The 25,380-nt window shown below is 40.0% G+C and overlaps 1 protein-coding gene and 1 pseudogene across 1 annotated transcript in view; one reads left to right on the forward strand and one right to left on the reverse strand.

Annotated features, from left to right (window-relative positions):
- Positions 1-25,380, reverse strand: part of OXCT1 (3-oxoacid CoA-transferase 1) — a 147,072-nt gene that overhangs the window by 88,040 nt on the left and 33,652 nt on the right. The window lies entirely within an intron of this gene.
- Positions 8,840-9,276, forward strand: LOC115866440 (peptidyl-prolyl cis-trans isomerase H pseudogene; annotated as a pseudogene).

Here is a 25,380-nt window from a genome sequence, read left to right on the forward strand (position 1 = left end):
CTGAATCACTTTGTTATAAAGCAGAAACTAACACACCATTGTAAAGCAACTATACTCCAATAAAGATGTTAAAAAAAAAAGCATACTGATCTTTTAGACAGAATTTACCTTCTTCCATTAAAGAAAAGGTGGCTGTGATTGATAGAAGAGAGCAATTTACGATGTCAGTAGTTTGTAAGAGAAGGATTTTTGTCCGCATGATTCTAAGGCCATGTATTTCACTGACTTCTGCTATCCTTAAAAAATGAGATAACAGGGCTTCCCTGGTGGCGCAGTGGTTGAGAGTCCGCCTGCTGATGCAGGGGACAAGGGTTCGTGCCCCGGTCCAGGAAGATCCCACATGCCGCGGAGCGTCTGGGCCCGTGAGCCACGGCCGCTGAGCCTGCGCGTCCGGAGACTGTGCTCCACAACGGGAGAGGCCACAACAGTGAGAGGCCCGTGTACCGCAAAAAAAAAAAAAAAAAAGATAACAGAGTATGATATAGAGAACTGCATTTGGGGTCAAAAGATGTAGATTCTGGGTTTTAGGTCTAATATCTTCTTGTACTGTGTTCTTATGAGAACCACTTAAGGCCATTTCATCTCTAAAATGTGAAAGTTGAAATTTAAGTGGCGTCTAATATTCTTTCTAGCCCTTACATGTTATAAGTCTACATCAGTTGCTGGATGGTCCACAACAAAGACCTCAAAGTACACACATTAACCTATAGTATCTTTCTAATTATTCTGGATTATTGAGCCCTAGATCAATCCCCTTTTACTGGGTGTACTTTGTTAAAGGCAACACATGATTTTAATTCCATGCCACTTAGCATACCTTCAGCACTCCTCTGCACTTGTGTATATGCTATGCCAGTTCTCTCCTGACTAACCAGGCTGTTGCATTTACAAGGCCAGTTTATTTGCCACTAATTTATCATCTTTTGCAAAGCTAGTTAACTACCATATGGCTTGTTCTCCTTTAGTTGAGCAATAAAAGCCTATTGAATCAGACACTATCTATTCCAGCCAGCATTAAAAGGCACACCATGAGTTAGTGATCCTAGAGAAATCAGAGGAACCTAGTCACCCAAATAAGGAAGGGAATTACAGAACACCTGGTGGCAGATTATCAAGCCTCTCAAAGCAAGGCCCAACAAAGACCTCAACTATAAAGCCGTCAGGAAGAACCACTGAACATAAGGCATTTTTTACTTTCTTATAGACTACGGCAGGATAATGGCAATCAACTAGAATGAACAGAACGTTTCTAAGCCTGCAAAGTGACGCTTATATTTTAACCTTCTGGCTAAGTGACTCAAACATCATTCAGTGAGCACCTATTATGTGCAAGGCATCGTGTGCCTGTACTGGGGATACAGAGATGAATAGGACAAGGTCCCACGAGGTTCTTGCTCAGTCCTACTGGAGGAGACAGGCGAACAGCTAACCACAATATAACAAAGTAATAAATGCTACAACAGAGGAAAAGCTTCGGTGAGAAGGCAGAAAATGAGCCACAGAACGAAGGACGGGCAGGGCATTCCAGGCAGCCAGAATGGCCAGGGCAAAGGCCTGGAGTCAGGGAAGGATGTGTTCTATGGAGGAATGTGGAAAGATGGTACCTGTGAAAGAATTTCGTGTAACTAGAAACAGGAATGGCAGAAAGAAGTGTGAAATGCTTATTTTATGGAACGAGGAACCTAACTTTGGAAGAGCTATCAGAAATGGTAACATCTAACCTGAACAAAAAAGAAATGTGATTTCCTTCATACTTCAAAAATCTCACATGAGAGTCCACCTTAACTGATGCTGCTAGGGCAGTTTCTTTTCATTACGGTGGCTTCTCATCAGAAAGAAATTTTCAACACCTTGGCAATTACATTCTCTCACTTTTACTAATTTTTGGTTGTGCACCTGGCTTTTCTAGGAGCCTGATAAAAGGCCATTGAGAAATTTGAATATATTCTAATTTGGGGAGGCTGACATATGCTAGATGCTCAAGCTACAATAATGACACATGCAAAAATGCATTTAAAAGAGACACAACCAGTAACACAAAAGGGGTCAATGAGTAATGTTTTTCATTTTTCCTGTCACACATTTCTTACTTAAATCATTTATGTAAGCCATGACTTTAAAATACCTTCTTTTTTTAGCTATACTCTCAAACTAGAAAGATTTGGAAAGTAAAACTTTAAAAAAAAAAAAAAAGCAGCTAATTTTTCAAGTGAAACAATCTTGCATAAGCCCTAATTATCACTTCAGTATTTGTAGGCTAAATCTATATTTGAGGTGGAAAAAATAACATTTTTTGACAAGGTCTCTGGAAGGAGTGAGGAAAGCCACTGCTATTTTAATAGGAATGACTTTAAAATCACAAGCTAAATTCTTATGACCAACATGGAATAAACTGATAAGTAGGTCAAAAATTGTTAGTTAAAATAAAGATGAAGGTAAAATTAATAAATGGAATTTTTGGCCTTTTTTCCAATAAGACAATTCATAAGAGTGCATCTCCTCAATTTATGTCAGGCATCCTGTGCTTTATTATTCAATAACCTTTTGAGAGAGAATATCACAGGTAAAGATTCCAAAACCATTAGATTATGTTAGAAATACCCTCTTACCCTTTCTTCCCTTCTCTTTTTTTCAACAGGATCTATGTCCTCATTTGCAGTGAGGTGATTTTGTGGGAAACCATGACTGTAAGTTTTAGAGAGTTGTCTCAAAACAGTGAATCAACAGAGCACTTGACTCACACCTTATTTTAGGAAGGGGTTCTGGGGGTAAGCTGCCAGCCATGGTTACTTTCTTTCTGAGAGCCTTAGCCATCTTTACTCCCGTAACTCAGAGTTAAGATGCTCCTCCTTATATATTCTACTAGCTATAGCCAATCAAGTTCTTGCCTGGGGACCAGCAGCCGGGGGATCCCTCAGGAAGCTGGGTTCAAATCCAAAAAGCCTAACTCCAGAGCTCACGTGTCAACCACAATCCTGCACATTTTCTTTCTCCCTCTTACATAACTCATCACCAAAGAACACCTGGAAATGAAATACCAGACATTCCCATTCAAATAATGATAGTAATACTTACAACAACACATAAAATCACAAAAAATACAAACAACCAATAAATATTCAACTCCCTTGTCATCAAAGAGATGCAAATCAAAACCAGGACAGGACAAAAACAGGACAGCTTTTTTCACCTAGCAGATTATCCAAAAAAAAAATTAAGTATAATATCCATATTGTCAACAATGGCTGAAAATGATACTTTTAAATATCATTATAGAGTTATAATTGAAATTACCTTCCTAGAGAACAATTCAGCAATATTTATCAAAAGCTGATAAAATGTTGAGGCACACACCCCAAAAATCCACTTCTAGGAATTTCATCAAATCATCACACATACACTGAAACAAGGATATTCACTATAGCATTATTAATAATAGCGAGGGAAAAACAACATAAAAGTATAACAATAGAGTTATTAATATAAATTTGAGTATAACTACTAAAATATCCTCTTGGGGAACATTTAGTGACCTCCAAAAACATTCTTAATGTTTTACATAATGAAAAAAGAATATAAAATATGATCCTAATTTTATAAAAGCAAACATATAAGTAACAAACAGGAAGTAAGGAAATCAAACCAAGAGACATCCATTCCATTTCTTCCCTCAAGGCCGTTGGTTCTATGGAAGATGTGTCTCCACACCCCATTTTGGCCCATCCCCACTCAAATGTTCTTAGACCTGTGAGCCAAGACAGAGTGTAAAATACCTTAAGTCTTATTCTTCATTTACAATCCACCATATATAAATATCTACAGAAACAAGGCCTTAGCCTTGTTAGAAAGGGCGTCTTTGAGGTTAGAGCCATAAACCATGCAAACAACCATCAGAATCCCATAGCAATTACTATCTTTATCATTAAATTTAGCACCCATTGCTCTATATACAACTTCTAATTTCAGGTTAGTCCTATCTCAGCAACTATATTGTGGGATCATCTAAGATAATCACTGTGTCTCATATAGCAATCCTTATCATTTGTAAACTTAACAGTCACGTTTTAACTATCTTCCCAAGCAACTCTGAAGGGGGTAATTTGTAGATTTCATAAGCTATGAACTTGACCCAGTGTGCAGTTAGAATGGCTTTCTAGCTAATTGTCCATTTTCCACATTTAAGTGAAATATTGTTTTTATCTATACATGGTCACACATGCAGTAACTTCTTGAAAGAATGAAACTTTTATTTCCTTGTGAAAGTCAGAACACAGGACTAATAGTTCTTGGATATTTGGACAAACACAAGAAATCAAATATCAAACTCAACAATGGCTCAGATTCAGAGTGTGAACAAGTCCACTATATATTCTATATGAAAACAAAAACAGGCAATTTGTTAATCTTCCAAGTGTTCCAAGCAGGAGAGCTGGTTAATACCAAAGAATGCAACTGCTGGATTATGTGGCAATAGTATGTTTAGTTTTATTGGAAAGTGCCAAACTGTCTCCGAAAGCAGCTCTACCACTGTACATTTCCACCAAAAAGGAAGGAGAGTTCTTGTTGTCCACATTCTCACCAGCATTTGGTGATGCCAGTGCTTTGGATTTTAGTCATTCTAATAGGTGTGTAGTGCTATCGAATTGTTTTAATTTGAAATTCTCTAAAGACATATGATGTTGATCATTTTTTCATCTGCTTATTTGCCATATGTATATTGTCTTTGGTGAGGTGTCTGTACAGATGTCTTGACCATGGATTGTGCTTTTGGTGTTGTATTTAAAAAGGCATTGCCAAACCCAACCAAGTTCACATGGATTTTCTCTTATCTTTTAGAAGTTGTTTTTTTTTTTTTTTTGCTGTACGCGGGCCTCTCACTGTTGTGGCCTCTCCTGTTGCGGAGCACAGGCTCAGGACGCACAGGCTCAGCGGCCATGGCTCGTGGGCCTAGCCGCTCCGCGGCATGTGGGATCTTCCCGGACCAGGGCACGAACCCGCGTCCCCTGCATCAGCAGGCGGACTCTCAACCACTGCGCCACTAGGGAAGCCCCTAGAAGTTTTATAGTTTTGCATTTCACATTTAAGTCTATGGTCCATTTTGAGTTAATTTTTGTCAGTTATTTTAATAAAGGAAATTTAAATAAGGAATTAGAGAACTAAAAATGCAAAAAAGAAGCACTGAGGTGACACAGATACAGTAACTGCAAGAGCAGCAAAAGAAAGTGGTTGAACTGATGCTTAGGAAAGGGGCTGCACAGAGCTGGGACCCAAACTGCTGTGAAGATGGCATGGGGCAGCTGGTGCTGGTATCTCAGAAGGTCATAATGAGTGTGAAAAAATAAAAAGAACCACTGTCACTGCATGCACTTTAAGGATTCTTATGTCTTTGTTAAGAATTGGTCCTTTTATCATCATGGAATGTCTTTCTTTATCTCTGGTATTTTCCTTGCTCTGAAGTCAGTTTTGCTATGATAGCAGATCTTAAATGTTCTCACCATAAAAAGGAAATGGTAATTATGTGAGGAGCTGGAGATGTTAGCTAACACTATAGTGGTAATCATTTCATAATATGTAAGTGTATCAAGTCAACATGTTGTACACCTTAAACTTATACAATGCTATATATGTCAATTATATATATCAATAAAGCTGCAAAAAATATATATAAAAGCAGGTTTCTTATAGACAACATATAGCTGGGTCTCATTTAATCCCATCTGAGAGTCTCTGTCTTTTAACTGGTATATCTTAGACCATTAATATTTAAAGTGACTATTGATATAGTTGGATTAACATTTACCATAGTTGTTACATTTTCTATTTGTTGTCCTTGTTTCTCTTTTGTCTTATCTTTTTCTGCCTTCTGTTTTTTTTTTTTTTTTAATATTTATTTATTTATTTGGCTGCACCAGGTCTTAGTTGTAGCACGCAGGATCTTCACTGACGCCTGCAGGATCTTCAGTTGCGGCATGCAGGATCTTTTTATTATTTTAATTGCAACATGCGGGATCTTTAGTTGTGGCATACAGGCTCTCAGTTGTGGCATGAGGGATCTAGTTCCCTGACCAGGGATCAAACCAGGGCCCCCTGCATTGGGAGCGTGGAGTCTTAACTGCTGGACCACCAGGGAAGTCCCTCCTTCTCTGGTTTTAACTAAGCTTTTTATATGATTCCATTTTTTCTCCTCTCCTAGAATGTTCATTACAACCAGCCCTCTGTATCCATGAGTTTCACATCAGCAAATTCAGGTTGAATGTGTGGATGTGAAACCCATGGATACAGCTGACTGTACACCTCTCTTTTTACCCTTTTTAGTGGTTATGCTTGAGTTGGCAATATACATTTACAACTAATCCAAGGCTTCTTTCAGATAACACTATACCACCTCACGGGTAGTGCAAGTACCCTATGACACAGTACTCTTATCTCTCTCTCCTGTCCTTTAAAGCATTGCTATCATTCATTTCATTCATCCATAAGCTATAATTATGAAATACATTAAAACTATTATTGTGAACAAATTGTTGTCTGTTGATTTTCAGTTTGTTCACTTTCTTATTGTGAGAACAGGAGTGGTGACTACTAAGCTACTTAGATGCCAGAACAGAAACTGGAAGTTCCTATTTTTTAAGTAGATAATCATTAGCAGTATTTATTATACAGAATCCTAAAATTTCTATCTTGGTTTCAAACTACTGTATAGTATCATCTACATCATTTTTAACTGGGGGGAACCATTCTACCTTCTCAAGTGTGAAGGCTCTCATTTCACAGCTTTCAGGAGATTATCCGATTTTATAAGTTTTAAGAGGTTAACATTTCTGAATGACTTTTGTGTTTATGGAAGTATTAACATTGTGCTGGAGCTATACTTGGCTGAAAAATTCAATTAGCTAAAGGTCTAAGCCCCTGCCCTTAAAGAGGTAATAAATTATATTTTAAATGTTAACACTACAAAGTATAAAACAAAATACACCTATCATTCTTCACTTGTACTTAAGAACATGGCTTTGGAGGCAGAAAGAAATGTTTTTAGATCTTAACTCTCCCTTATTAGCTTTATCATAAAGCCTCTCCTTATCCTCATTTCTTTCCTCTATAGAATAAGGATAATAAAACCTACCACACTGGGTTATTATAACAGATGATCTTATGTGCTTTGCACGTAAGTTCACGGTATAAATAGTACTTGCTGCTGCTGCTGTTGTTTTTGTTGCTTTTAGCATCATTAGGCTATATCTCCTTTATCTGCTATTGCCACAGTTGAAAACATTTCAATTATGGAGTCTACTCCACTTTGTGTAGGCATGCCCTAGCTGTATCTATTCTATTTGGACCATTTTACTGCCCCTCCTATTTCCTGGGAATGAATTTTATGAAGAAAAATTTTCCATTCTATTTTGTTCTCTCCTTATCTAGTCCTCATTAATCCACATATAAAATGCTACTTTGTACATTTAAAAATATGAACCACGGGCTTCCCTGGTGGCGCAGGGGTTGAGAGTCCACCTGCCGATGCAGGGGACATGGGTTCGTCCCTCGGTCCGGGAAGATCCCATATGCCGCAGAGCAGCTGGGCCCGTGAGCCATGGCCACTGAGCCTGCGCGTCTGGAGCCTGTGCTCCACAACGGGAGAGGCCACAACAGTGAGAGGCCCACGTACCGCAAAAAAAAATGGACCAACAAAAAGGAAAAGTAAGTGAAAACTTTTTGGGTGCAAACATAATGCCAAAAGCATTGGGGAAATATATCTATAAATAAAACAGCAGCTAAACTACTTTTTATAGCAGGAATTGGTTTATGGAACTGGCTTTAAAATACCATTTAATACTCCCTTTCTTTCTAACGGTCTAATTCCACTTCTGAGATGCCAATTCTCAAAATGAATGAGCTTTGTAAATTCCTCAAATTGAGAGAAATTTAAATTATACCAAAACTTTCAAACTCAACAGCCTTAATCCTGTAGCTTTTTGTAGGTAACCTGTATTTGTCTGAGTTTCGTAATATTGAATTTTTCTTCCCTGAGTTTTGTCTATGCCAGCAAACCTTTTCCAAAATTTAAAAAGAAATTCTAAACTGAAAAGAACTTTTTCAGAATGCAAGGCAAAACTTGTATCCTTTCCCGTAATTATTAAGGAAACTAAAATAGCTTCTTTAAATTAATAACCCAGCTCCTTTTCACAGCAAGCACAGAAGAGATACTAAGTTCTTCAGATTCCTGTTTAACTTCTCTCCCATGGGATTTGGATTTAAAATTCTCTTCAAAGAAATTGAATGTGGGCTTAGTTATTCAGTGACAGAAATTAACATTAAATTTCAGATGCCAAATCGGAGAGAAGGCGACCTATACTCCTGGACATGAGTGGTCTTGGTTTCTTCACGGAATGAAGAACAGAAGAGAAAACCATTACAGGAGTGCCTCCTTATCCACACGGGATACGTTCCAAGACCCCCAGTTGATACCTGAAACTGTGGATAGCACCAAACCCTATATATACTGTTTTTTCCTATACATACAAACCTAGGATAAAATTTAACTTTTAAATTAGGCATGATAGGGATTCCCCTGGTGGTCCAGTGGGTAATACTCCACACTCCCAATGCAGGGGGCCTGGGTTCGATCCCTGGTCCGGGAACTAGATCCTGCATGCATGCCACAACTAACAGTCTACAGGCCGCAACTAAAAGATCACACACCACAACTAAGACCCAGAGCAGCCAAAATAAATAAATAAATAAATATTTTTAAAAATTAGGCACTGGCTTGTGGAAGGACTGGGTAGAACACAAGGGAAGTTGGCTGCATGAAGATGGAGCTCTTTGCAGACGCAGCGCCTAAGATGGCTGAGAATTTTAGGCAGTTCTGCACTGGACAATTCAGAAAAGATGGGGTTCCAACAGGATACAAAGGGAGCAGCTTCCACAGGGTCATAAAAGATTTCATGATTCAGGGTGGAGATTTTGTTAATGGAGATGGTCCTGGAGTCACTAGTATCTACTGGGGGGGCTGTTTGCAGATGAAAACTTTAAGCTTAGACACTCAGCTCCAGGCCTGCTTTTCGTGGCAAACAGTAGTCCCAGAACAAATGGCGGCCAGTTTTTCATCACCTGCTCTAAATGTGATTGGCTGATGGGAAGCACGTGGTGTTTGGAAAAATCATTGATGGACTTCTGGTGATGAGAAAGATTGAGAATATTCCCACAGGTCCCAACAATAAGCCCAAGCTGCCTGTGGTGATCTCACAGTGTGCAGAAATGTAGTCCAGAGGAAGACTGAATCAGGCCTTCCCTTGCTCGGGGTGATGCTCCTGAGTAAGATAATCTGGACTGGCCCCTGTGTTTGCTTCCCTGCCTGCTGCTGCCCCATTTGATCAAGAGACCTCACAGATTCAGAAGCCAAGATTTTGTGTTTAAGTTTTCAACTGTAAATAAAGTTGTTCATTTAAAAAAAAAAAATTAGGCATGGGACTTCCCTGGTGATGCAGTGGTTAAGAATCTGCCTGCCAATGAAGGGGACACAGGTTCAATCCCTGGTCCGGGAAGATCCCACATGCCGTGGAGCAACTAAGCCCATGGGCCACAACTACTGAAGCCCGTGTGCCCTAGAGCCCATGCACCGCAACTACTGAGCCCACGTGCCACAACTACTGAAACCTACGTGCTCTAGGGCCCACATGCTGCAACTACTGAGGCTGTGTGCTGCAACTACTGAAGCCCAAGTACTGCAACTACTGAAGCCCGTGCGCCTAGAGCCTGTGCTCCACAACAAGAGAAGCCACCGCAATGAGAAGCCCGCTCACTGCAACCAAGAGTAGCCCCCACTCGCCTCAACTAGAGAAAGCCCGCACGCAGCAACAAAGACCCAACGTAGCCAAAAAAAAAAAAAATTAGGCACGATAAGAGATTAACAACAGGGCTTCCCTGGTGGCGCAGTGGTTGAGAGTCTGCCTGCCGGTGCAGGGGACACGGGTTCGAGCCCTGGTCTGGGAGTATCCCACATGCCATGGAGCAACTGGGCCTGTGCGCCACAACTACTGAGCCTGCACGTCTGGAGCTTGTGCTCCGCAAAAAGAGAGGCTGCGACAGTGAGAGGGCCGTGCACCGCGATGAAGAGTGGACCCCGCTCGCCGCAACTAGAGAAAGCCCTCACACAGAAACGAAGACCCAACACAGCCAATCAATCAATCAATAAATAGAAATGCTGTAGAATTATTTTAAAAAAAGAGATTAACAACAATAACTAATAATAAAATAGGACAATTACAACAATATACTATAATAGAAGTTATGTGAATGTGGTCTTGCTCTCTCTCAAATTACATTACTATCCTGTGCTCTCCCTTCTTCTTCTTGTGACCATGTGAAATGATAAAATGCCTGTGTGACGAGATGAAGTGAGGTGAATGATATAGGCACTGTGACGTAATGTTAGGCTACTACTGACTTTCTGACGATGTATCAGAAGGAAGATCATCTGCTCCATGTCATCCTGGATCATCAAGCCATGTTGATGGCTGGGTGTCAGGAGCAGATGTTGACGGCTGGGGATCCCAGGCGGGACAGAATTGGAGCGGGTGAGATTTCATCCACTACTCCGAACAACATGTAATTTAAAACCTATCAATTGTTTATTTCTGGAATTTTCCATTTAATATTTTTGAACCACAGTTCACTACAAGTAACTGAAGCTGTGAAAAGTGAAACCCCAGATAAGGAGGGACTACTGTACTTTCTAACAATTAAGTCATCCTTGGTTTCTAATCTTTCATTATTTCTCCCAAATTAACCGTTTGTTTCAAACCATTTCATCTAAAAACAAACTAAATAAAACATACCTTTTCCTGAGTCTGTGAAAATTCAATAAGGCAAAGCTTTCATAAGGAAGCAGTGAAAACACACCTGCAGACTAATTTATTTATATGTAAGAGTGTGCAGCATCCTAAAGAAATAAGGGTCTATTTCTTGACCCTTAGTCTCTCTGACGTTTGCAGGTAGTGGTGTGCACTTAGTTGAACATGAAGCATCAATGAATATCTGAGGCCCTCTTTATTCATTTCATTTCTCTTACGCCCCCTAAAACAATTAATGTTACTTTCAATGAAAAGAATTCAAGGTGGATATTCAGTACAAGCATGTTTCATCAGGGAACAAAGGTTAGTTTTCATCCCAAACCAGAATATCTGAATCTTTTGCGCCAAAGTACAAAAAGAGATAAATAGGTCATTGGCTAATCCTCCATTTAAAATATGACAGCAGAGGGCTTCCCTGGTGGCGCAGTGGTTGAGAGTCCGCCTGCCGATTCAGGGGACAGGGGTTCTTGCACCGGTCCGGGAGGATACCACATGCCGCGGAGCGGCTAGGCCCATGAGCCATGGCCGCTGAGCCTGCGCATCCGGAGCCTGTGCTCCGCAGCGGGAGGGGCCGCAACGGTGAGAGGCCAGCGTACCGAAAAAAAAAAAAAATATGACAGCAGAGAGTGGCCATCAATTTTTGACTGCATGCAACTTATAAATCTGTCATTTCATAAGCTAATGAAATGACAGATTTATAAGAACCTTCCTTTCTATAAGGGGTCCATAATGCTCACCTTAAAAGTCATCACTGCATTTGCTCAATGTAAGGGATCAACATATTTAGGTTAATTTTGATGAGCTTTAAATATTAGGTAATTTACTGCCAATTAAAGCTAACAATATATTTAAAAAACAATCTAGATTAGTTTTTTGATAATGTCCTGAGATTTTAGAATTCGGTGGTATTATGGAATTTTAATTCCCCTACATCTCAAGAACTCTGGATGATAGGAAAAGGATAGGGAAGGTGTGCCTTGCCAGCTGCAACCCACGGGGTGGTCCTATAGTCACTGTCACTGGGCCAGTGAGGACGGTCATCTGAGGTTCATTAATCAAAGCAGCAGGAGGGATCAAGGTAAGAACACAGCACTTCAGAGCTTTAGAAAACACATCCAAATGACCTAACCCACTGACGCTCAACATGACCCGTAAAATAGGCAAATACACAGGAGATGCTATAGAGAAGCTGGGATTCTAAAGTACTTATTTGTCCAAGGTCACAATGCCAGTGGGAGGCAAAGATGTGACTGGTTTTTTTTCCTATTTCTTTTTTTATTTTGTTTTATTTTTTAACATCTATGTTGGAGTGTAATTGCTTTACAATGTTGTATTAGTTGCTGCTGTATAACAAAGGGAATCAGCTATATGTATACATATATCCCCATATCTCCTCCCTCTTATGTCTCCCTCCCACCCTCCCTATCCCACCCCTCTAGGTGGTCACAAAGCACCAATCTGATCTCCCTGTGCTATGCGGCTGCTTCCTACTAGCTATCTATTTTACATTTGGTAGTGTATATATGTCCATGCCACTCTCTCACTTAGTCTCAGCTTACCCTTCCCCCTCCCTGTGTCCTCAAGTCCATTCTCTGCATCTGTGTCTTTATTCCTATCCTGCCCCTAGGTTCTTCAGAACTTTTCCTTTTTTTTTTTTAGATTCCATATATATGCGTTAGCATATGGTATTTGTTTTTCTCTTCCTAACTTACTTCACTCTGTATGACAGACTCTAGGTCCATCCACCTCACTACAAATAACTCAATTTCATTTCTTTTTATGGCTGAGTAATATTCCATTGTATATATGTGCCACATCTTCTTTATCCATTCATCTGTCAATGGACACTTAGGTTGCTTCCATGTCCTGGCTATTGTAAATAAAGATGTGATTCTTAATCTCAGATACTGTTCACAAAAATAAAGAAAAAAAAAAGAAAGAAAGAAATATACTGAGACTCCTAGAGCTTAGTCCCAGGACTTTTTCGCTAAGTGTTCTTTTCTATTCCATGACTCTACTTATCAAATATATGTGGATTATTCCCAATTGTATAACTCCCTTCTAGACCTCTCCTCTGAGCACAACACATACATGTCCATCTTCACCTACATCACCACTTGAATGCCTAAAAAAGCCAATCAATCCTACCAGGGCTCTTGTTACTCCTCCTTCCAAAAGCTGTCCCCAGGCTTCCTCAGCTTGGTAGGTGTCACACCATTGCTCAAGTCAGGTGGGAATCATTTTACTCTCTGCCTTTCCTCTACCCCAGCATTCCACATCCAAGGCATCGGCAAGTCTGATAAGATTCCTCTTCCAAGATACTGTATATCTCAATTCCACCACCTCTCCCCACTTCCGCTCCACCACTCAAGTCCAAGCCACCATCACCTCTTGCCTGGACCACTGCAATAGTCTCCTCATCGGCTACCCTGTCTCCCTTCACAGCTCCATAAAAATCCATTCTATATACAACACCTAAAATCATTCCATTTGCACTTAAAATAAGGTGAAAGCTTCTATAAAAGTCCACTTAGCTATGCCAACATTTTCAGAAATGTTCAGTGTCTCAGAAATAAAGCCTCAGTATTGTCATGGCAGGACAGTGGCAGAGGAAACATGGAAAGTCAGGACTTAAACCAAGTCTTTCAAATGTCCTTTTCATTAAGCCGTTCAACTTCCCAATGATCTATTCCCAGAAACTGATCTGTTTCTCAGTTTTCTCATTTGTAATATTATAAGAAAACTGCTTCTCCTCCTACCTCACCTGGTGATTAAGAGGATCAAATGAGATAATATATGTAAAAGCATTTTGAAAACATAAAGCATTACAAATATAAAGTAATATAAAACGCCTACTAATACAGAAATGGTGCTCAAGCATGGGGTTTTCTGGGCCTTTGCTTACAAGAAAGAGGAGTTAAGTGAGTCTAGCTAAAATAATTGACTTTTGGGAATTCTCTGGTGGTCCAGTGGTTAGGACTTGATACTCTCACTGCCAGAGCCTCAGGTTCGATCCCTGGTCGGGGAATTATAATAAAATCCCATAAGCCGCACAGCACAGCAAAAATAAATAAGTAAAAAATTGACTTTTATCTCTCATCACTAGAATACAGTTTGGCTGGTTGGAGCCCTTTCTATTGCTTAAGAAGACTAATGCCAGATAAAAAAACACATGGCTGCCCTGGTTAACTTCCTGATTTCAGGCTTTACCTTACCAATAAATAAGAAATAGCCAGATAACTCTTAGAAACACATTTTTGACTAAAAAGAAAATAGGAAGCTAAAAGCCCTGGTTTGGAAGGCTGAGAAAATGAGCCTCACCTTGCCCAAAGTCTGTCCACAATTCTTCTCCTGCCCTCTCTCCAGGATGTGGGGGGCACAGCTCCAGAGATGAAAACCCAGGGCTGCAGGGCCCTTCCAAAACCCAGGGACACAGGATGACTCCAGCTCTGGACCACTTCCGTAGCTCCTGGAAATTCTTCCAGACAGCAGGAGCTGCAGCTGAGTGCCAGATCCAGGTCAAGTTGGAGAAGTCCTCACCCCATCACCCCAGGATCCAGACATTGTAAGTAAGAAACTGGCCTCAAGTATGACATAAAGTCTAATGGGCAGGAAAAAGCAAAATGCTTCTAATAAAGTGAGTCTATCACTATACAATTTTATTAAAGTCAGATTTATTGACAAAGGCATTGAGTTAGTAAAGAAATTGTAAAAACTGTGGCAAGATAAGCAAGATAAACAAGCTGCTACATGTAATCTTCCTTTCTTCATGGTTGCCCCCAAAACAGACCCACCAAACTGCGTAATCATTTCACTACTTCTTCACAAATTCATATTATTCAATTTAATTTTTTCATTGATTCTCTTCAAACTAGTTATCATTATTTTATTTCAGTTCTACTTAAGTTCACTGGTCCTTTAAAAAATAATACTTAGTGACATTTAATATATTCAGACTATAGAAATGGAAACTATGCCATAAATCAAGGGTCTGCAAGTTTTTATCTGCAAAGGGCCAGATAATATTTCAGGCTTTATAGGCTCCACACTGTCTCTGTCACATATTGCTTTTTTTTTTTTTTTAAACAACCTTTAAAAATATAAAAATTTCTTAGCTCTTAGACAATACAAAAACAGACCACAGGCTATAGTTTATCAACCTTTGTTGTAAATAATAATTGTGAACTAACAGCATATAGAACATATATAGTATACGCAACATGAATCAGCCTTTCACTTAAAACCAATCACACTGGTTCAACAGGCTTCCTTTTCCTAAAGCAGGTTCTAAAACTAGGAATGCTCTATATTAGAGAAGGATGAGGTATGTGTCCTATTTTTATGAAAGAAAAATTCTGCCCAGATATTTTTTCTCCCTTCTTAGGTGGTCAAGGATAAAAGATGTTCACTAAGAACTAATGAAGAATCACTTAGAATGTACATATTTACAATGAAATTCAAAAGCCTAGGTTAATACTGTACAGACTGATAAAACACAAATTTGTGAAACCTCAGAAATTACAGACACAAAGCCGAAAAGCCAAAAGTAGCTAGAATAAAATTCACCAATCCATCAAAGAAGGAGGATGTATTATTAAAATGACTTTCTTTTAGGATCTCTGCACTAACAATAAAAAATAGCAACAAAATTCTGGAAGGGTAATGGCATACAAATGACTTGCTGCGGTTGGTATTGCTACCCCACAAGGCAATGAAGTCCACTGTAGCTGAGATAAAGGAACTCTTACAGAGTTGCTGCACTGTTACCAAGCAACAAGAAATAAAATGTCAGGATTAGCACTTGATTTAATTTTTACCATCAACAAACCATACTTCTATTCTGCTATTCTTCTGGATATAAATGGTCATTAGGCTAAGAATTATTAATCTATGAGTACACACACACAAAAATATGCCGTGAAGTTAATACCTGGCACTCACCAAGTTCATGTTTTTTATATTTACTGCTTCCTTGGTAGAAACAGCAAATAATAACAGAATAGTGATTCTATTACTGAGAAGGTTATTTTGTCAAAATATTCAACTAAATCTTCACTAAATACATCTTCATTAGCATTGAAATATTCTCAAATCAGTGTTGCATTTTATGAAAATTCAAGGAAATGAATGAATTGTCTTTAAATACTTTAATACTTCAAAATAAGTAGAGTCAATCACTTCATTTAGTTTAGTTGTGTAAGGATATTATCATCTGTCAAAGCAGATGGCTGAATTTGTAGCATAAATTTATAGATATCTGTTTCAGAGTGGTATAGCAATCACTTTTTAAAGAATGAAATCTAAAAGCATTAATAAAATCCTATAACTGAAAAACTAAAAAAGAAAAAAATGTAAATTAAGGATATTATATAATTTAACAGACTTAAAAATCAATCACTGTAAATGACATCCATAGCTCACCACATCATCCCCAAAGTTAACACTTGGGAAGGTGACCGTATTATGCGTTAGGATCATGAGGTCCCAGGGTTCATGGGGAGTTGGTGGGAAGAGGGTGTTCCTTCTTTTTGTATTGTATCAAATAGCTCTTTTACCTGCCTGTGTTTTTAAAGAACTTGTGTTGAGTGTTCAACTCAGCTGGCCTGTGTGAATGAAGTAAAGAGGATTAGGATTAAACAGGTTCTTGCTGTCCTTATCTTCTCGCTAAGGAAGAGAAGTAGAGAGCATTACCAGGTAAATACTAAAGTGCAGTGAAGGGCATTTACTATATTATGCTTCACACAGTGAATGTCAAATTTGACATTTCAGCCAAGTTCATAAATATCATGTCTCCAAGTCAATCAGCAATTTGTGCGTGGGCATAAATTCCATATAGGCATGGAGCAGTGGTCGCCTGTGTATGCATGTGTGTGCTTGAAATTGCATCTGTCTAATGAAGTTTCTCAACATGGTTACATGTGTTTCTCTTGGGTGGATGGAACCTTTAGGTTTTTTCCTGTTTAAACCTATTTCTTTTTTCTTTTTACCATCTCTTGGAAAAATTATGAGTTTCTCTGTAATATCAAAAGGCATTAGCAATCTTAAGATTAAGAATAAAAGAAACTTAAGAGGAAAGGAATTATGTTTATCCCGTGCGCAGTTTCATTTTTCCTGAAGCAGGACGGAAGATAACCAGTCTCTAAAACATCGATACACTAATTGGGCCTGCTTGGTGGAGATTAAATGTTCACAGGATCCACTGAAGTGACTAGGTCGAATGGTTAAAATCCACTGTATTCCCACATCCTAGTGTAAAGTGAACTAACCACCAGTTTGACTTCTTCTGCAAAGGTAATTCATAAGGTGTTGTCAACACAAAGTTCTCCAAACAGGGCCAGAGAGTCACAAAAGTCAGGAGGCTCCAATCTCAAATTCACATTCTCCATTCATCTCAGAGTTTTAAAGTCAGATTTGGGCCTAGTCATCTTGCGAACTATTACAAATGAACTAAGAACAGAAATCACACTTCACACAGCCTAGGAAGAAGACACTGCCATGATTCTCAAGACAGCTACCCTCATATAAGAGTCCTCGGCCCACCACCTCAGACGGAAGAAAGGGGAGTGCGTCATCCCCAGTCGCCAGGTCCACCAGGGAGGCTCCACTGCTCCTCCTTCCACCGCCCAGCTTCCTCACCTGCCGGAGGCCTCTGCTCAACTGTCATCTCAGTGGGGCCTTCTGTTACTGACCAACCCATTCAAACTTCCACTTTGGGGAACTCCCTGGCGGTCCAGGGGTTAGGGCTCCACAGTCCCACTGCCGAGGGCCCAGGTTCAATCCCTGGTCAGGGAACTAAGATCCCACAAGCCATGCAGTACGGACAAAAAAAAAGCAAAGACAGGGGCGCTTCCCTGGTGGTGCAGTGGTTGAGAGTCCGCCTGCCAATGCAGAGGACATGGGTTTGTGCCCCGGTCTGGGAAGATCCCACATGCCGCGGAGCGGCTGGGCCCGTGAGCCACGGCCGCTGAGTCGGCGCGTCCGGAGCCTGTGCTCCGCAACGGGAGAGGCCACAACAGTGAGAGGCCCGCGTACCGCAAAAAAAAAAGGTGGGGGGGGGGGAAGCAAAGACAAAAACAAAATTTATCTTTCTTCTCCTGACATTTCATGTCGCTTTTCATGCTTTGTTTCATCTCCTTAATATTTATCAATATCTAATATAATATATATTTTACTTATTTATTGCACCTATTGTCAGTCTTGAGCATTATAATGTAAGCTCATGAGGGATACAATATCCGGTGATTATCTCAAAATACTACAAGAGGAGGCAGGAGATGGGGATGAAGACGGGGCAGGAGTGATCGTGGGTTGACAGTCATTGGAGCTGGAGGACGAGCTCAGATGGGTTCATTACACTCTTCTGTTTACTGTTGTGTATGTCCACTAGCCTTCATAATAAACATTAAAAACAAAATTTGTGATACCATTTACACTGCTAGTTTCACCTTTCCTCATCCACCAATCAGGAACAACACATATCTTCTTGGCAGGATGGCAGATGTACCCCTAATCTTTTCCTCTAGTTAACCTCCTCTGGAGACACGGCATGTACCAGGCACTAGTACGGGACACAGAAGTCACAGGTCCCAAAGCTTGGCTCTTCTAAACAAAAAGTCTTAGGATATCTTTGGAAAATAATCTTCCATATGTCCATACCTTATGACTTAGAATTATTTTTAAGGGACTGATAACCACAATATTCCTGACAGTGGCTCTCTCTGCAGGAAAGGCAGGCAGATGAAAATGAGAATAAGCAATCCGCCAATCCTTACCTTAGGTGGGTTCGTAGGTGTTCAATTTATTATTGTGCTTTATCACCCACAAAGGCTACATGCATATAATACTTGTATGCATCAAATATCATGTAATATGAACAATTCTTTCACAAGCAAATACATAAATATGCCATAATATAAAAATAATAAAAATAACTTTATTGAAGTCATGGTAATGAATGTGTTTGTCTTAACTAAAAGCTGAAATTAGCCAAAATAGCTGAAGAGGCCTTGCATAAACCTTGCCATCTTCCAACACCAGCCAGGGCACACACCTGAAGAAACTAGGTGGGTTATTTTGTTCACAGGTAACCTTAACCGCCTTCGGTGGCTGAGTCAGATGAGCTTCCCTGACAGCACCGGCACGCCAGGCTGCTTGCCGGAGACAAAGCATCAACACTCTCCTGAGTGAAGCACTCGCGCCCCTCCCCCTGAGTTTTCTATTATAAGTTGCTTTAAAAAAAAAAAAAAAAGTAAAGAATGGTAACTTCCCAGAGAAACACAGCCTGATTGGATATGCACCCAGGAGACTGGCTGAGGGGCTCATGGGAAGTTGAAGGGTTAACAGACCCCTACAAAAGCCAAATGAGTTCCACAGTACTGCTGTTACTCATACACATGGAACGCAATGCCAAGAGTTGTTCCCTGGCTGGTCTTGCACTTAAACTTGTGAAGTTTATCAGGGAAGATTCCACCCACTCAAAGAGGAGGTCCAGAAATAACACTGTCTGTCCTAAAAAGAGAAATATCTTTCTGGCATGTATGCCAATATGTGCACCCACTTGTACTATTTTCCCCAAGTAACTACCCCCAGTTCCTTAAGAGACGGGGAAAGAGACGGCCAGCCTTCACTATGTCACAACTTTGTGGCGAAACATGCAAATGGCTGCAGGTTTTAAGAATGCAAATGCAATATTCATATCGGTTTTGTTAAAGGGGAAAACAGACATAATTGGTTTTCCACAACTCATAAGTTTGTTTAGAACACATTTGAAAGGCAAAATTTTTCCAAAAAGGAGCAATATCCCACTTTTAGAGAAACCAGAAATAATTCATGTCAAGGGCCAATTTGGTATTCTCTTCAATTCAAGATAAATATACTGGTTTACCTCTTGTCAATTGGAGGAGAAATTATGAACCAAAAAAGCAAGAGACAGCTTTATGTTCCTTTGCCACCCTTTTTTTTTTTTTTTAAGTTATTTATTTTATTTATTTATTTTTTTGGCTGCATTGTTGTCTTTGTTGCTGTGCACGGGCTTTTTCTACTTGCGGCGAGTGGGGGCTACTCTTCATTGCAGTGCGCGGGCTTCTCATTGTGGTGGCTTCTCCTGTTGCAGAGCATGGGCTCTAAGCATGTGGGCTTCAGTAGTTGTGTCACATGGACTCAGTAGTTGTGGCTCGCGGGCTCTAGAGCACAGGCTCAGTAGTTGTGGTGCACAGGCTTAGTTACTCCGCGGCATGTGAGATCTTCCCAGACCAGGGCTTGAACCCGTGTCCCCTGCATTGGCAGGAGGATTCTTAACCACTGCGTCACCAGGGAAGTCCCCTGCCACCCTGCTTCTACGTGCAAAAAGACTTTAAGATATCTGAGGGAATTATCATTAATATTTTAGATATTTATAGTTCTACCCCTCTCTTTACCTCCCATAAAACTCAAGTTATAGGGGGTAACCAGGGAGAAAGGCTGAAAAGATTCAGCACCAGGGGGTGGAGTGGTGCTTTAGGAGACAGGCTCTAACCCAGATCCTGCTACTGAAAAGTCCTTCATGTCCTCATTTATAAGAGAAAGGAGATGAGCTAAGAGTTCTAAAAAAAAAAAAGGCTTTGTTTGAAATGTAGGGTGTAGTCATTGTTAAAGCTCCCACTGCTTAAGATACTGCAGTACAAGAATAGACCTTCAATCACCATGTTCAGGGAAGTCTGTGAAAAGCTGCACAGTTCAGAGAGGTGACACAACAGAATGAACAGAATCCAAGAGGAAGACTGAATGAATCCACAGGGCTTTTGATCACAGGATGATGCTTTTCTCAAAGCCCTCTTGGAGGCAGATGGTGAAGGAGGCAAAAAGACCATAATTGGAATAACTAGCAAGGAGAGCTGGGGGTAGAGGAATATATTGGCCCAAAACTCCCGATCTGCTTGATTCTAATAGTTAGCATTGAAATGGACTACTTCCAGAAATTCAATACCTTTCAAGATTTTGAAACACCATCCATTGATGATGATTTGAGAATATTTCATAAAATAGTGGAAAAGTGCAGACACTCCGGAATCAGTCATTCTGTGGTTCTATCCTAGCTCCATCTAGCTGTGTGACATCACATCAGGTATGTAACCAAACCTCTCTGTGCTTTTAAGTCCTTATCTGTAAAATAAGGATAATAATGATTCCTACCTCATAAGACTATTGTTAATATTAAAAAAATTAACAATAACCATGAAGAATACAGCAGTGACTAAAACATAATAAATACTTGATTAATAGTAACTATTATTATTGTTAATATTTAACAGGCAGGAAAATACGCAGGTAATTTAAGATCTCTGAAGACTCCTGTTAAACCAGCTCATAATCATCCGTCTCACTAGGACCACCGCACAATAAAGTAGGATAGGGCTACAGGAAAAGAATTACAGAGTCCTAAAGGCCAATGCAGGTAACAGAGTGCACAAAACATAGCACAGAAGAGGAGCTGGACGTCCAGGGTAGTCACTAGACTAAGAATAATACAAAACTCACAGTCCAGATGGATTTTTTGTTATCAGAAGACACCCAATCTATTCATCATCCCCAATTCCAAATTATCTTCTACATCCAAGAGCACAAGTTCTTACAATTCAGCCTAAAGGCATGTGGACCTCTTCTACTATGATCATGCAGAGGGAGCAGGCTTACAATACTTTATTGTCTAAATTGCTGTTTTGCTTATATTCCTAAACTAGAATGACAAACTATACTTCATCTTGATCCTTCCAATTAGGCTCTGTCCAATCAAACTTTCTCCAGTGATGACAATATTCTTTATCTATGTAGATCAACACAATAGTCACTAGCATATGTAGTTACTGAAGAGAAACTGAATTTCTACTTTATCTAATTTTAATTAATTTGAATTTTAAAACTCGCATATGGCTTGTGGCTACCAGGTGGACAGTGTGGGTATAATCAATTGGGAGTGGCCATCAACAGCACTATATTGAAAGGGATCCTAATGTGAGTCTGTGTCTAACAGGACAGAATGCTGTGAATCAGAGATGTCTGTTCTAGGACACAGGGAGGGCAGCTTTTATCATATTTGCAGGATCAATTAAAGGATTTTATCTCCTCTTCCCTTATGCCGACAGAGAACCTCTCTTTCCTAATATGTACATTAATTCTCAGACAGTAGAGAGTCACTTCCTGCTTTTGGAAGAGATAAGATTGGCTGAAAAGAACCAGATTATAAAAGAAGGAAAAAAAGAAATTCACCCAGGACAAGGCATACTGCCCCATGGTACTCAGAGAAAAAATATTGGTTTGTGGCAGTTTTACAGAAGTACATACAATCAAGAGAGGGTTAAACTATCAATTATTTTAAGCTACGCTATAGGCTTTTTTTCAGTACTGTTACAGATGTGTGCAATGGACAGGTCATTAAGATGATTCGATTAAAAAAAAAAGATCGCACAGAGAGAGTAAAGCACATTATTCATTTTAAACGCAGAAAATATACTGAAGCCGTTGCAAAAGAAACCACCCTGCCAGTGTTGAAAGTACCACATTCCCCAGCACTTTAAAAATAATACACTTCAAACACTGTAAATTAACTGTACTTCCATAAAAGAAGAAAACAAACAAAAAAACGAAGCCAAACTATGGCTATCTACTAAAAATAATAATAATAATAATATACTTCACTTTCCAAGAGAGAAACAGAATTCTAACATTTGATTATTTCAAACATATGACAGCACTGCCTCCATGAAATACCATCTTGGGCAAGCATATGGATGAATGAAAAAATGCCAGGTAGAATACTACCATCACAAGAAAAATCAAGAACATATATACTCATTTCCAGATCGCAGGATGGGTTCCTATAAAGCCCTCCCATGGGAAAGCTATCTCAAACGCCCAAGAAAATTTGGTTCCAAAGTGATCCTCAAAGCCTAAATGAATCATTTTGAAGTCTCCTTTCAGGTTCAAATATGTATAAACAAAATGGCAAGATTTTGGTATAAGCACCTATTTCTGTCCCAGAGCTTGAACTCTGGGAAGGTTCTAAAATTATTCTAGTCTCTCCCAAACCCTGAGATGTCCAAAGGAGAGTCGGTTAGTGCCTTAATTCAACTGTTCCGAAGAGAACCACATCAAAGCAATGAGCTGTACTAGCCTCCTTCTTCCTTAAAGTAACACCAGTATCTAACAATGAGATAAGGAACTTCTCCTAATACAACTTACTATTTTCCTAGGATTCTGTATACACGAATTCATCTGGAGACAAACTGGAGAACATTTATACCACAGAAGTCCACCCACTAGAGTGAAGGTTCTGAGCCCGACATCAGGTTTCCCAACTTGGGGTCCAGCAACAGGAGGAGGAATTCCCAGAGAATCATACTTTGAAGGCTAGCGGGATTTGACTGCAGGACTTCGACAGGACTGGGGGAAACACTGACTCCACTTCTGGAGGGCACACACAAAGTAGTGTGTGCATCAGGACCCAGGGGGAAGGAGCAGTTATCCCATAGGAGATTGAACCAGACCTATGTGCTAGTGTTGGAGGGTCTCCTGCAGGAGCGGGAGCGGGGGGGGGCGCAGCGGGCTCACCGCTGGGACAAGGACACTGGCAGCAGAAGTTCTGGGAAGGGGCTTCCCTGGTGGCGCAGTGGTTGAGAGTCTGCCTGCTGATGCAGGGGACGCGGGTTCGTGCCCTTGTCCGGAAAGATCCGACATGCTGCGGAGTTGCTGGGCCCATGAGCCATGGTGGCTGAGCCTGCGTGTCCTGAGCATGAGCTCTCCCAGAGTCCACCATTAGCCCCACCAAACAGCTTCTAGGCCCTAGTGCTGGGTTGCCTCAGGCCAAAAAACAAACAGGTAGGAAAGTCAGCCCTACCCATCAGCAGACAAGTGGATTAAAGTTTTACTGAGCTCTGTCCACCAGAGAAACACCCAGCTCTACCCACCACCAGTCCCTCCTATCAGGAAGCTTACACAAGCCTTTTAGATAGACTCATCTACCAGAAGGCAGACAGCAAAAACAAGAAGAACTACAATCCTGCAGCCTGTGGAACAAAAATGACATTCACAGAAAGATAGAAAAAATGAAAAGGCAGAGGACTATGTACCAGATGAAGGAACAAGATAAAACCCCAGAAAAACACCTAAAAACACCTAAAGGAGAGAGGCAACCTTCCAGAAAAAGAATTCAGAAGAGTGATAGTGAAATTAATCCAGGACCTCAGAAAAAGAATGGAGGCAAAGATCGAGAAGATGCAAGAAATGTTTCACAGAGACCTATAAGAATTAAAGAACAAACACCTAGAAGAATTAAAGAACAAACAAACAGAGATGAACAATACAATAACTGAAATGAAAAATACACTAGAAGAAATCAATAACAGAATAACTGCGGCAGAAGAACGGATAAGTGACCTGGAAGACAGAATGGTGGAATTCACTACTGCAGAACAGAATAAAGAAAAAAGAATGAAAAGAAATGAAGTCAGCCTAAGAGACCTCTGGGACAACATTAAATGCACCAACATTTGCGTTATAGGGATCCCAGAAGGAGAAGAAAGAGAGAGGACCCGAGAAAATATTTGAGGATATTAGAGTCGAAAACTTCCCTAACATGGGAAGGAAATAGCCACCCAAGTCCAGGAAGCGCGGAGAGTCCCAGGCAGGATAAACCCAAGCAGAAACACGCCAAGACACATAGTAATCAAATTGAGAAAAATTAAAGACAAAGAAAAATTATTAAAAACGAGGGAAAAACGACAAATAACGTACAAGGAAACTCCCATAAGTTTAAGAGCTGATTTCTCAGCAGAAACTCTACAAGCCAGAAGGGAGTGGCATGATATAATTAAATGATGAAAGGGAAGAACCTACAACCATGATTACTCTACCCAGTAAGGATCTCATTCGAATTCAATGGAGAAATCAAAAGCTTTACAGACAAGCAAAAGCTAACAGAATTCAGCACAACCAAACTAGCTCTCCAACAAATGCTAAAGGAACTTCTCTAAGTGGGAAACACAAGAGAAGAAAAGGACCTACAAAAACAAACCCATAACAATCAAGAAAATGGTAATAGGAACACACATATCGATAATTACCTTAAACGTGAATGGATTAAATGCTCCAACAAAAGACACAAGCTCACTGAATGGATACAAAAACAACACCCATATATATGCTGTCTACAGGAGACCCACTTCAGACCTAGGGACACATACAGATTCAAAGTGAGGGGACGGAAAAAGATATTCCATGCAAATAGAAATCAAAAGAAAGCTGGAATAGCAGTACTCATATCTGTTAAAATAGACTTTAAAATAAAGAATGTTACAAGAGACAAGGAAGGACACTACATAATGATCAAGGGATCAATCCAAGAAGATATAACAATTATAAGTATATATGCACCCAACATAGGAGCACCTCAAAACATAAGGCAACTGCTAACAGCTATAAAAGAGGAAATCAACAGTAACACAATAGTGGGGGATTTTAACACCTCACTTACACCAATGGACAGATCATCCAAACA

This window comes from Globicephala melas, chromosome 3, assembly GCF_963455315.2.
Source record: "Globicephala melas chromosome 3, mGloMel1.2, whole genome shotgun sequence".
NCBI classification, from domain to species: domain Eukaryota; kingdom Metazoa; phylum Chordata; class Mammalia; order Artiodactyla; family Delphinidae; genus Globicephala; species Globicephala melas.